Genomic DNA, 14,261 nt, shown 5'->3' with positions numbered 1-14,261 from the left:
TCTCACCAGGTTGCCCCAGAGTGTATTAGATTATTTTGTGTATAATCTGTATATTTCATACTAAAGTTGGTTTAAATAAATTGTTTGGGTTAGCCCCAAACAAAACCAAAAATTTTATGGAAAGAGGTCCATTTTTCCTAGTCAAAGAACTTTAAATTTTCTAGTAAAGTATTTAAAGTCATGATTTATTGTAAAATGGTAAGATAATCAATAGCTACTTACTGTTGCTTGTTTCCAGCACCTAACTGTATATCTTATTGTAATGGATTTTTCCTGTAGGACTATTTTACTTTGTTATAGTAAGAGTAAGAGGGACATTTTGTGATTTAGGAATTTGTAATTAACTGTTAACTGTAATATAAAGTAGGCGATTTATTCTTACCAGTGGCTCATGCCTATAATCCCAGCACTTTGAGAGGCTAAGGTGGGAGCATTGCTTGAGCCCAGGAGTTGGAGACTAGCTCAGGGTGAGATCCTTCTCTACAAAAAAATTAAAAATTGGCCTCATGTGATGGCATGTGCCTGTAGTCCCAGGGATTCAGGAGGCTGAGGCAGGAGGATTGCTTGAGCCCAGAAGAGTGAGGCTGCAGCGAGCCATGATCGTGCCACTACACTTCAGCCTGGGTGATACAGTGAGACCAAGACCCTGTCTCAAAAGAAAAAAAAAGAAAAAAAAAAGAATTATCACCAGCTATAATTGTCTTTGTGTGACTGATTTTTCCACAGAAATCTTTTAAATCTTAGGCTAATTGTTCCTGAAACCCAGCATGTTTCTTTTCTTTCTTTCCTTTTTCTTCTTTTCTTTAGAGACAGGGATCTCTCTCTCTTGCCCAGGCTGGAGCACAATGGAGGAGTCACAGCTCACTGTAGCCTTGAACTCCTGGCTTAAGTGATCCTCCTGCCCCAGCCTCCCAAGCAGCTAGGACTACAGGCACACACCACCACACCTGGCCAATCTTTTAATATTTTTTTGTAGAGATGAGGTCTCTCTGTGTTGCCCAGGCTGGTCTTGAACTCCTGGGCTCAAGCAGTTGTCTTGCCTCAGCCTCCCAAAATGCTGGGATTATAGGTGTGAGCCACCGCACCCAGCCTGGAATCCCATTTTAAATGTACTGATGGAGTTGACAATGTCAAGGAAACTTGCGTTAATTTTTAAATTTTGTTTTTTGTGTAGTGGATCCTTTCACAACATGAATAATTGCCCAATTTTATGTTTTGTCAATCTAGGACAGACCACTAGATAAGACAAGATTATAATTTGGGGAGTTGGCTTTCTTGATCAGTTTTCAGTGAAGGAAAAGTTACAATTTGTAAACTTATTTTTAACACCACCATAGTGATCATTTGATCAGTTTGTGAGAATGGCCCATCTGGTGGGTATCTCCAAGCACAGTTACAACTGTTTTTTCTTTTTTCCCGTTTTATCACAAAGTCTTATAAACTGAAGGCAATTACATGTTTTTATTATTTATTTATTTTAGACACAGGGTTTTGCTCAGTTGCTCAGGTTGGAGGGCAGTGGTGAGATTATAGCTCATTGCAGCCTCAAACTCCTGGGTTCTGGCAATCCTCACACCTCAGTCTCCTAAAGCACTGGGACTATACGTGCATGCCACCATGTTTGGCTGCAGTTACATCTTTTTATGTTAGTGTGTGATCTTTATTTGGGCATCTGTCAGTAGGTCCACTGTTGAACAGAGAACTAGTTAAAGTGACAAACAATGATGTCATTTGCTTTGCAAGTTGAGGAAATGAATATTAATTAGATATATCCACCAAAATGTAATTTTATTCATGCACTTTACCAAAGTTCCTTTCTATACAATAGTTCTTTTCTTGACTGTTCATTTTCATCGTGATTTAATGAAGTCCCATCTGCTCAATTTAAGTGACCATCTTACATTTAGCCAGAATATATTGAGAAAAGTGCTGGAATCCCTCTCATTTTTTTATTTTTCTTTTTTGAGATGGAGTCTTTTTCTGTCACCCAGGCTGGAGTGCAGTGATGCAATCTGCTCACTGCAACCTCTGCTTCCTGGGATGAAGTGATTGTCCTGCCTCAGCCTCCCGAGTACCTGGGGTTACAGGCGCCCACCACCGCGCCTAGCTAATTTTTGTATTTTTAGTAGAGATGGGGTTTCACTATGTTGCCCAGGCTGGTCTGGATCTGCTGACTTCAAGTGATCCGTCCGCCTCGGCCCCCCGAAGTTCTGAGATTACAGGCGTGAGTCACGGCGCCTGGCTCTCCTCCCATTTATTGAGGAAATCCTGTCTTAAATCATTTTGTAACAAAGTAGGGTTTAAATAAATAATTCTGAGGAATTGTACACATTGTATTTTTTTTCCTGACTGATTTTTGCAAAAGGTAATTCCCTAGTTATCTCCCATAGATGACTATATTTTGTGTTGTACCTGGTTCTTAAATACTCAGTCACTGAGATTTACTTAGGCCATGGTTGAGAATGTTGAAAGCTTACGCTTTGGTTGAGAATTTTAAATGATCTCATAAATCTAGATTGACAAATTGTATTTTTGTATATGTGAGTTGTGCTATTGTCAGATAGCTACTTCTATTAAAGAGCTGATTACCAAGTTATGGAGTTTGGATATGCAGTGAAAATTCAGCTTTTAGAAGCCACAAGAAGACCAAAATGATAGCAGAATACAATAACTGAAGTTGCAACTGCTATGAAGTCTATACTATTTTAAAGAATGTTCCATGGCCTGGCGCGGTGGCTCAAGCCTGTAATCCCAGCACTTTGGGAGGCCGAGGCGGGTGGATCACGAGGTCAGGAGATCGAGACCATCCTGGCTAACACGGTGAAACCCCGTCTCTACTAAAAGTACAGAAAAATTAGCCGGGCGTGGTGGCAGGCACCTGTAGTCCTAGCTACTCGGGAGGCTGAGGCAGGAGAATGGTGTGAACCCGGGAAGCGGAGCTGGCAGTGAGCCGAGATTGCGCCACTGCACTCCAGCCTGGGCGACAGAGCGAGACTCCGTTTCAAAAAAAAAAAAAAAAAACCAAACCAAAACAAAAAAAAGAATGTTCCAGAAAATTGCCATTTATTTATCTAATATGTACTGTTAAGCTAGAATCTGTCAGAATAGTCAAATTTTGAAGAAAATAGTAGCCGAGCATGGTGGTGTGCACCCATGATTCCAGCTCCTTGGGAGGCTAAAGCAGAAGCATCATTTGACCCCAGGAATTCAAGACCAGCATGGGCAACATAGCAAGACCCTGTCTTTAAAATTTTTTTTTTTTTTTTTTTTTTTTTTGAGACAGAGTTCGCTCTTGTTGCCCAGGTTGGAGTGCAGTGGCGTGATCTCAGCTCACTGCAACCTCCGCCTCCTAGGTTCAGGTGATTCTTCTGCCTCAGCCTCCTGAGTAGCTGAGATTACAGGCGCCTGCCGCCACGCCCGACTAATTTTTTGTATTTTTAGTAAAGACAGGGTTTCATCATGTTGGCCAGGCTGGTCTCAAACTTCTGACCTCAGGTGATCCGCCCGCCTCTGCCTCCCAAAGTGCAGGGATTACAAGCGTGAGCCACTGCGCCTGGCCAAAAACAAGTTTTTTTAAAAAAAAGTAAAATAAGGGCCTGTGACACAACTGAACTTCAATATAAATTGTTTCCAAAACTAGGGAAGACATTCAGAATCAAACCACAGGTTAAACACTGGCTTAAGCAAAAGGACCTGCATTTTTTTTTCTGTCTATAAGTTTATTCAATGCAAAATAATCCTCTCCAGTTTTACTGAGGTCACTGACCACACCCACAACCAAATCTGCTTCTAAACTGGAATTTGGTTGCTGACCCAACCCCGGCCTCGGCTTTCTCATCAGACCAGGGGACACAGCACTCTGTCTGTGGGTGTCTTTTGGCTTCCCCTTTTGTGAGCTTTGCGGGTTGCTCACCCTCCAGACTTTTAGGCCAAAGCCTGCCAGTCTCTGGATGCCTGTGGTATAGGGTGGCAGGCACAGTCTCACGGGGCAGATGGAGGTAATCAGAGATACTGGATACCGTCGTTGGTAAGGTACCAGTAGAAATGTCTCCAGACAAACCGTTCCTTCACGTAGCCTTAAGACTTGAGAGACTGCATGGCCTTCATGATGTGAAGGTTGGGCACATTCTTGTCTTCTGCCAGGTCTGGGTACTTAGGAAGGTGGACATCCTTCTTGGCCACCATGACTCCTTCCTTAAAAAGGAGTTCATAGATGGCAATCCCGTTCTTCTTAGGCATCAGCATCTTGGTGGCTGCAGGGCCCAGGTCCGGGGCTGGAGAGACCTGCAACTTAACAGAGATCGCATCTTCCAAGTCAAGACATTTGAAGGAAGAGATGCTAATCCATCCTGTAGAAGACAATATTGTGTCTGTAGTAAATGTTGGATGTGCTTTTGATTACTCAGAAAAATTTTTATATAACCTATTTTCCACATCCCCCAAACTAGATCATAGCAGTGGGGCTTAAAGGGTCTGCAAACTTCAAACTTTTTAGATTAAACTTAACTCTTCAGTAGGAAAGGTGAAGGACTGGTAGGAAAAGGAAAACTAGAAAGATATTTGCCGTTTTCTTCTGTTTATAATTAACTCCCTATTCTAGACTACCTTCTGTTGTATCTACTTGGACTAATGGGGAAGATGTTTAAGGATCTGCAGGTGCAAAAAGTATCTTAAAAAGATACCTTCCCCACTTCCCTTCTCTTTCTTCTCCCCAGTAATTCTCCTTGTACATTTGAAATGGGCTGTATGACATCATCATAGCCTTTGGTAATGACACCTAAAGGCAGGTCCCCCTCCCCCCATACACTGACACCCACACCTGTTCCCAAATTAGCCAACTGACACTTTAAAGTTGTATTTTCTTTTATTTAAAAAAAAAATAAATAAGGGCTGGGCATGGTGGCTCATTCCAGCACTTTGGGAGGCCGAGGTGGACAGATTGCTTGAGCTCAGGAGTTCGAGACCAGCATGGCCAACATGGCAAGACGCCCGTCTCTACTAAAAATTAAAAAAAAAAAAAAAAAATAGCCAGACATGGTGGTGTGCGCCTGTGGTCCCCAGCTATTTAGGAGGCTGAGAGAGGAGGATTGCTTGAGCTGAGGTGGGGGTTGGGGCTAAGGTTGCAGTGAGCCGAAATCACACCACTGCACTCCACCCTGGGTGACAGAACGAGACCTTGTCTCAAAAAATAAATAAATAAAATAAGATATAGCACTTGCTTTATATGAAGCAGTTCATAAAACCCATTTTGCCAGCTCAGGACTAATGAAAAACTATTTTTATTACGTATAATTAACCTAATTTAGGAAAAAGAAGCAGACTTACGGGAAAGGCTAGCACTGAGACAAGGAAGCTCAAAAATTGCTTTCCTGAGATTAGTATTACCAGCCCCAGTATAGCATTTGAAATTGTTATTAGAATTCTTGAACCTAGTTGCTCACATCTAGGGCTGAGTTTGTAAGGGTTAAATAAGTTGTCCGTTAGATTCAACATGAATATTTCCAGGGTTGCTCTAACTTCAGACATTAGATCAGCTTATTTGATAGGCTGGAGGTGTGTTATTGTACAAAATTTGGAATGGTGGCTCGAGAGGAATAAGAGATTCCATCCCTCTGATACTGCCTCTCAGCTTCTCACATCTACTGCCCTTGTTCAGCATTATCAAAATGTAGCATTCCAAAAGCTGTTTCTGTATATTTCACCTTTATATTTATAGTATCACTAAAAAAAGATTTCATTTAAATCTCTAAATTTTTTTTTTCAGAAGATTGCTGCCAAGCTTGTCCCCCTCTTGACTTTTGAGTCTTTGTCTTATTTCACACACTGAGAACAGTTACCTAATTGAGTCTTAAGATTATAAAATCCAGTATAAAAACATCTTACAATTAAAAAATACTCTTTAATTTAAAAAATTATGTTTTAAATTTAGAGCTTATCACGTTTCATGGCCCAAAATAGCACATTGAGTTTTTGGCATCTTCTCGCCTGCCCATGCCAATGAAAGCCACACCATATGGTATGACTGCTGTTACTTTAGGAAACCCACACACGGCGGAGACGTTGCCAGGCGTGAAGCTGAGGCGCTGCTCTCATATGCTTATCTTTGTAAGCCAACATATTGACCAGGATATATTAGGATTCCAGTACATCATGGTCTTCTATCAATTGAGACTTCGAGCTCTTTCTCCAACAGCTTTAACATTTGGCCACATAATGAAAACACATATTCTAAACATCATGGACTCTCTTACTCAACTTCAGGAAGAAGCTTTTGAATGACTGCTGCAAGAAAGGAAAGCACAATCAATAAGTATTTTAGTGCCCCTTAAGTTCTAGCACCCGTCCACCACTGTGCCCTTTCTTTTTATATTATTTTTATTTTAGAGATATTGCTCTGTTGCTCAGGCTGGAGTGCAATGGTGTGATCATGGCTCATTGCAGCCTCAACTTTCCCCAGCTCAAGCAGTCTTGTCCTCTCAACCTCCCAAGTAGCTAGGAATACAGGTGCTCACCACCACGCCTGGCTAACTTTTTTTTTCTTTTTTTTTTCTTTTTGGCACAGTTGGGGTTTTGCTATGTTGCCCAGGCTGGTCTTGAACACCTGGGCTTGAGTGATCCCCCTGCCTTAGCCTCCTACAGTGGTGAGATTACAGGCATGAGCCACCATGCTCAGCCCCTTTTCCTGTTGTTTATTTTCCATTTTATAGAACAGTCATTTAGTTCATTGTGGACTTCATCCAAACTTTTCTCAAGGTTATAAAATTACTATTAAGGCTTTTTAATATAAAATTAGCAAATTCTCCTGAAAATAAAAGGTATACAGATTTTGTTCACCAGCTTTATCTAGTCATACTTGGAACAAATATTGAACGTGCTATGCTAGCTGTGCTAGGCACTATGTATAAAAAGATGGAGAAGACTGGCCAGGCGCAGCGGCTCACGCCTATAATCTCGGCACCTTGGGAAGCCGAGGCGGGCGGATCACGAGGTCAGGAGATCAAGACCATCCTGGCTAACACAGTGAAACCCCGTCTCTACTAAAAATACAAGAAGTTAGCCGGGCGTGGTGGCGGGCGCCTGTAGTCCTCAGGAGGCTGAGGCAGGAGAATGGCGTGAACCCAGGAGGTGGAGCTTACAGTGAGCTGAGATTGCATCACTGCACTTCAGCCTGGGCAACAGAGCAAGATTCCATATCAAAAAAAAAAGATGGAGAAGACAAAATTCCACCTGCAAGGAACATGTAAACAGGTTATAATACAGTACATTACTTTACTAGAGAGATAGAAAGCATACTGTGTTCATATCTTGAAGTGACTCATAAAATTAAACTTTCCAAAGACTCAAAAGGAAAATATTAAATTTTTACAGAAGTGCTTATTAGTGTTATTGCCTGATCCATCAAGAAATGCTTAAAGCTCAGAGAGGAATGTATAAGATTGATTCATTGAACCAACATTGGTTCATTTGCTGATTGGCAAATGACTGAAAAATTAAGTGTTGTTTGGTATTACTATTATTTTTTTTTGGTGATGGAGTCTCTGTCACCCTGGCTGGAGTGCAGTGAGGTGATCTCAGCTCACTGCAACCTCCACCTCCTGGGTTCAAGTGATTCTCCTGCCTCAGCCTCCTGAATAGCTGGGATTACAGGTGCCTGCCACCACGCCCAGCTAATTCTTCCATTTTCAGTAGAGACGAGGTTTCACCATATTGGCCAGGCTGGTCTTGAACTCCTGACCTCATGTGATCCGCTTGTCTCAGCCCCACAAAGTGCTGGGATTACAGGCCTGAGCTACTGTACCTGGCCCTGTTTGGTATTATTTCTAAGAATTGATCATCTAATAGTCTTATGGGAATTTTTAGAGAATTGAGATTTAAATTGAGGCTAAAAGTCCTGAAAAATTGTCCACGAAGGAAGTTATTTGGGAGAAGCTGTTGATGTCAGTTTGACCCCAGTAAGCTGTTTTTGGAAGCCTAGTTGTCAGATTTCTGTCAACCAAATAACATATGGAATGCCAGTGAATGCCTAGAATTGTGTGGTAGGCCAAGCTGTGGTTACTGCCTTCAAAGAACTTTCTTAAATATAAGTGTCTGGACTGTTATCTTAAGAAGAAAACTTCTGCCAGAGGCTACAGAGGTTCTGTGATCAACCAAGGATTTTTCATTTGAATTCAGATATTTTTGGGAAGAATTTAAAGATAGCTATAATTTGGAGCCAGATTTATGCCAGCAAAATCATTTATGCCGTTGCCTGCTTTGTGATGTTATGGTTGTACCAAGTAAGAATTGGAACACAGGTTCAGAATACTTATTTTCTGGTGTCCTATGGCAGATATTTTTAGAATGCAGAGCAGCTAAAGTGCTCGTTATGAGTCAGGTTCTTACCCAGAAATAGATATTGACTATTGACTTTACAAAAAAAAAGTAGCTGGGCTTGGTGGCGCACGCCTATTATCCCAGCTACTTGGGAGGCTGAGGCAGGAGAATCGTTTGAACGCAGAGGTGGAAGTTGCAGTGAGCCGCGACTGAGCCACTCTGCTCCAGCCTGGGCGACAGAGCGAGACTCCATCTCAAAACAAACAAACAACTTTGGATTTTTTATTTCTGAATTCTTCTGTTCTGAAAATACCGTTTTAAGCCATCATCAGTGGATTAAATGAATAGTTTATATCAAAAGGATACAGCTTTTGGTATCAGAGACAGTGGAAATTATCCCTCTATGGAAGTGGAAATTTTTCACAGATGTCAACGTTGTGAGTTGGTGATTATGCTATCAGAGTTTGTCAGAGGGGTTTGGAAAGATAGGACTCTAATTTTTATGGGAGAAAGGTTGAAAAAAATGTATTTTTTCTCTCTTCATCATAGCTCAAATTCAAAGCACTTTCATTCAAAGCATTTTCATGCAATTAATGATTGGCTTCTTCCAAAACATAGCACAAATTAACTGGTAGAACAGGAATTAGAATGAACAATTCCATAGTCTTACCCTGTGAGTTGTTTCTTCACTATTCCAAAAGAATGCTAAATGTGAAAAAATATATACTTTGTCATAAATAGAAACTGAGCCTTAAGCCAATACACAGATGCAAGACACTTTTGTTGTGTCTGATCTATTTTGGAGGCAATTACTTATGTAAGCTAGATCTGCTTAATCTTAAATTCTAAAGCGAAATGTGATTAGTCATCTTTGGAAAAAGGATCTACTCTTCATTTTTTCTGTTTTTGTTTTTCTGAGCTTTAAGGACAGGATGTATAATTGTATTAAATAAGTTATTGGTAAAGTAAGGAAAAGATCGATGAGGTGATTTACATTTATAGAAATTGTTTTTGTTTAGTTGAGGCACTACCTCTACATCCCCCTTGGAGGCAAGGGAACACAACAAAACCAGAAAAGTTTAGGAATTTGTTATGGCCCCAAAATGATATAATAAAAGACTGTCTTAAACCAGGGAAGTCAACTTCCTATTTTATGCACCATTTCTTTGTTCTGGAAGCGGGGGCAGTTCTAGCAACCAGTTGAGTAAATTATTTTGCTAGGTCTAGTGTTGTGATCCTTTGCTCAGTGATAAGCCTTTGGGGAAGGAAGGCTTCTTTCTCTTTTCAAACTTCATTAAAATGGTGGGTCCAAATTATCACATGTTACCCACTTCTAGTCATGGATCCTTTTTTTTTTTTTTTTGAGATGGAGTCTCACTCTGTCGCCCAGGATGGAGTGCAGTGGCATGATCTCAGCTCACTGCAACCCCCGCTTCCCAGGTTCAAGTGATTCTCCTGCCTCAGCCTCCCAAGTAGTGGGGATTACAGGTGCCTGCCACCACGCCTGGCTAACTTTTGTATTTTTAGTAGAGACGGGGTTTCACTATGTTGACCAAGCTGGTCTCAAACTCCTGACCTGAGGTGATCCGCCTTGCCTTGGCCTCCCAAAGTGCTGGGGTTACAGGTGTGAGCCACCACGCCCTGCCTAGTCAGGGATCCTTCTAATCATAAATTCTTATCTTTGTTTATGGCCTACACTAAAGTTTCAGAAGTCTTAAGTCAAAGCCTTGTATTTTATTTAATTAATTAATTTGTTAAGACAGAGTCTTACTTTGTGACCCAGGCTGCAGTGCTGTGGTGTGAGCTCTGCTTACTGCAATCTCTATCTCCTGGGCTCAAGCGATCCTTCCACCTCAGCGCCCCCCACCCAAGGAGCTGGGACTACGGGCACATGCCACCACACCTGGCTAACTTTTGTATTTTTTGTAGAGACAGGGTTTCGCCATGTTGCTCAGGATGGTCTGGAATTCCTGGGCTCAAGCAGTCTGCCCACCTCAGCCTCCCAGAGTGCTGAGATTACAGGCATGAGCTACAAAGCCTTGTGTTTTAGACATTAGATTTCCCAGTACTCTTCTGAAGAACAGTAATTATGATTATGAAAATTTCAAAGATATTATGGTAAGATCTGATCGTCTTTGAAAGAATTATAGTAATGTAGCTCAGGACTTCCTTTTATACTGCTTTGTACTACCTGTTCACAGGTGACTGTCAGGTGATTTCAGTAACAAACTCAGACAAATGCATGACATTTAAACTGAGTTATTGAAGTCATTGATCTTGCTTTATTAAAGTTGACCGGTTGGTAACAAACATTTACTTTTACAAAATTAATCAACATGAGTTTGATGTGATGAGAGAATTATATTGACTGGAAGTGGTAGGCATGAAACATTTCCTAAGTAAAACTTAGAAAAGAGACCTTAGTTAACCAATACCCTCTTGGTTTGTTTGCATGTTAAAAGATGTCTGCATCTGAGCAGTTGAACTTAAATATAAAGTTGAGCTTAGATACAAAGGTTCTTTAGAACTTTAAAAGACATGGGTGAACAAAACCCAAACTAATCCTCTGATGTTTACTTAGAAACAAAAACCTAAATGAAATTCAAAATAGATATCTGAATCTAGATTTGTGTGTAAACATTAGATTGAAAGACTAGGGTCTGGAACAGACAGAAATTCCACACACACTTTTCTGGGCTTGGAAAACTTGGTGGAGTGGGCCAGGCATGGTGTGGCTCATGCTGGTAATCCCAGCACTTTGGGAGGCTGAGGTGTGTGGATCCCTTGAGCCTAGGAGTGCGAGACCAGCCTGGGCAACATGGTGAAACCCCGTCTCTACAAAATACACAAAAATTAACCAGGTGTAGTGGCATGCACCTGTAGTCCCAACTACTAGGGAGGCTGAGGTGAGAGGGTCACTTGAGGCTGGGAGGTTGAGGCTTCAGTGAACTGAGATTGTACCACTGCACTCTAGCCTGGACGACAGAGCGAGACCCTGTCTCAACAAAAACAAGAATACTTGGTGGAGTGATTTAAATCCTGTTTTTCCATTAGGATTAGATCTTTCCACCAGAATTTCCTGAATTTATTCCTTTTTTCTAGTTTATCCTAATGTGATTGATCTAATTTAAACTGAAGTTGCCTTCCTGTAGCCAAGAATCTACATATCTGCAAACTTATTCCTGAAGTTGAGGCTTTAATAGAACACTTCTTTTGTATTTTTTTCTTATTTTTGAGATTGATTTATTTTGGGATTGGGGCAATGCAGAATTAACACTCTTCTAGAAGTATGCAATAATTATTATTATAATTATAGATTATATTTATTACATACTTACTACTAGCATTGTGCTAGGTGCTTTAAGTATTTTGCTCCACTTAGGCTTACAGATGTTAAATACTGGCCGGGCGCGGTGGCTCACACCTGTAATCCCTGCACTTTGGGAGGCCGAGGTGGGAGGGTCACAAGGTCAAGAGATTGAGACCATCCTGGCCCAAATGGCCAAACCTATCTCTACTATAAAGTACAAAAATTAGCTGGGCGTGGTGGCACGCGCCTGTAATCGTAAGACTAAGTAAGGCAAGAGGGTCGCTTAAACCTGGGAGGCGGAGGTTGCAGTGAGCCGTGATCACGCTATTGCACTCCAGCCTGGGCGACAGAGTGAGACTCCATTTCAAAAAACCAACCAAACAACAACAAAAAACAAAATTAGCCAGGCTTGGTGGCACATGCCACCACGCCTGCATGTGCAGGAGATTCTCACGCGAAGCAGGAGAATCGCGTGAACCTAGGAGGCGGAGGTTGTGGTGAGCCGAGATTGTGCCATTGCAGTCCAGCCTGGGCAACAAGAGTGAAACTCTGTCTCAAAACAACAAAACAAAACAAAAACATGTTAAATAATTTTTCCAAGATCTTGCAGCTAGTACCTGGAAGAGCCCAAATTTGTTCCCAGATCTCTTTCCAAAATTTATGCTGCATAGCCAAACCTATAGATTGTATAGTAATGAATGCTTAGAAGTACTTAGGAGTCTTCTTTGTTTTTCCATTAATGGAGATGAACATTCTTTATTAGGGAGGTAATACATTTTCAGCCATTGACATACCTATGAGATGTTTTAAAACAGTAATTCTAAAAGGATCTGCATCTGTTCTGCCCATCTCCTTTCACTTCTCCAAGCCATTTCTATAACAATATTTTCCCTTCCTTGGAAAGGTAGTCATCTGTTTTTCTGGAATCATATTAGATTTGCAATCAATTGGAGTCAAGCTGTCTTGCTTTTTATCCCATCTCCCCCCTATTCTCACTGAAGCACAGGGAATTAGAATTTCTTCAGGTCGTGTGGTGATCACTGGCTCAGGTGGAGTACCATCAGCAGGATTCTCCCGGTCTTTTGTGCTTTGTACTTTGTTTTCAAAATCAGTTAATTTCATAACAGAAAATGAGCACTTTAAAAGGCACAGATGTGATTTGGAGATTATGGGTAATCTTAGATTGCATCTTTGTTAATATTTACATTAGTTTATCAGTATTTCCCAAACTATAATATAGTTTGATATAGTGGTAATTATTGATGTATATACCTTTTTTCTACCAACTGTAGAATGATGTTATCTAAGCAAGAAGAAATGTAGGGACTTTTTGAGGATTTTATCAGATTTTTATGCACATTACTAACATTTGCAAACCCAGAAGATTTCAGTTTTTTGTCTGTTTTTTTAGTGGTAAGTTCTCACTGTGTTGTCCAGGCTGGAGTGCAGTAGCTATTCACAGGCTCTAACATAACACATTACTGCCTCCAACTCCTGGTCTCAAGAAAGCTGTCCACCTCAGCCTCCCAAGTAGCTGAGACTGCAGGCATGTGCCACTGAGCCTGGCCTGATTCTGTTTTTAAAATATATGAAATTTTTTTCCCAATTTAGCCCTGGTCTCTTTCTTTGAGCTACGCGTCTTTCAGAATTGTGCAGTGAAGTGTGCTGTCTTAATTCAGATGGAAGTCCACTTCTGAATCCAAGCTGTACTCTTCAGAAGCACCAGTAATTTGCACTGGGTTATACAGAAAGAGTTCAGCACATTCTGGCAGCTCAGCCCTATTTGCTCTTGCTTAGGCCAGTTCAAGTAAACAATGCACTCACCACGGGTCAGTATGGAAGAGTTGTGGCATGTGCAGGTACTTGGGTCTGGGGTGTGAGAAATTATATTTAATTTCAGGACTTTTTTGCATCATGTAATCTTACATCCCTCATTTGTATTTTGTTTTCAAAATTATAGAAGTAACATAGTTGGATTGGTGGTATGAGCTGCATTGACAGAATCATTCCAGATTTACTGGTTGTAAACATTAATGGTATTGTCAGATGTCTGGAAATTTTTTCTTTTAGTCTAGTCCTTCCTTCCTTCCTTCCTTCCTTCCTTCCTTCCTTCCTTCCTTCCTTCCCTTCTTCCCTTCCTACCTCCCTCCTTCCCTTCCCTTTTTTTTTTTTGACAGAGTTTCGCTTTTGTCACCCAGGCTGGAGTGCAATGATGCAATCTCGGCTCACTGCAGCTTCCGCCTTCTGGGTTCAAGCGATTCTCCTGCCTCAGCCTCCCAAAGTAGCTGGGATTACAGGTACCTGCTACCATGCCCAGCTAATTTTTTTGTATTTTTAGTAGAGATGGGGTTTCACCATGTTGGCCACGCTGGTCTTGGAACTCCTGACCTCAGGTGATCCGCCCGCCTCGGCCTCCCAAAGTGCTGGAATTACAGGCGTGAGCCACCGCGCCCGGCCTAGTCTAGTTTTCTTCTTTGCATTTGGCTATAGTAGCTACTGATTTGACAAATTTGTACCTTTGTTCAGCTGTTCCAAATCATGTGACAGGGCAAAGAAAGAATATAAAAGGATGCCATATCAAAGTTGATAATTCTGTTCATTATTCATACAGTGCCTTTCAGATAATTTTTTTCACCCT

The 14,261-nt window shown here is 41.2% G+C and overlaps 1 protein-coding gene and 1 pseudogene across 2 annotated transcripts in view; one reads left to right on the top strand and one right to left on the bottom strand.

Moving 5' to 3' along the window:
- The window catches only part of GLG1 (golgi glycoprotein 1), a 154,618-nt gene that overhangs the window by 50,295 nt on the left and 90,062 nt on the right, over nt 1-14,261 (top strand). The gene's annotated exons all lie outside the window — the stretch shown is intronic.
- LOC100610595 (small ribosomal subunit protein eS10-like) lies at nt 3,750-4,245 on the bottom strand (annotated as a pseudogene).

This window comes from Pan troglodytes, chromosome 18 (genome assembly GCF_028858775.2).
Source record: "Pan troglodytes isolate AG18354 chromosome 18, NHGRI_mPanTro3-v2.0_pri, whole genome shotgun sequence".
In the NCBI taxonomy this organism is placed as follows: domain Eukaryota; kingdom Metazoa; phylum Chordata; class Mammalia; order Primates; family Hominidae; genus Pan; species Pan troglodytes.
Note: the sequence above shows the minus strand (reverse complement) of the source record. Positions and strands in the feature narration are given on the sequence as shown.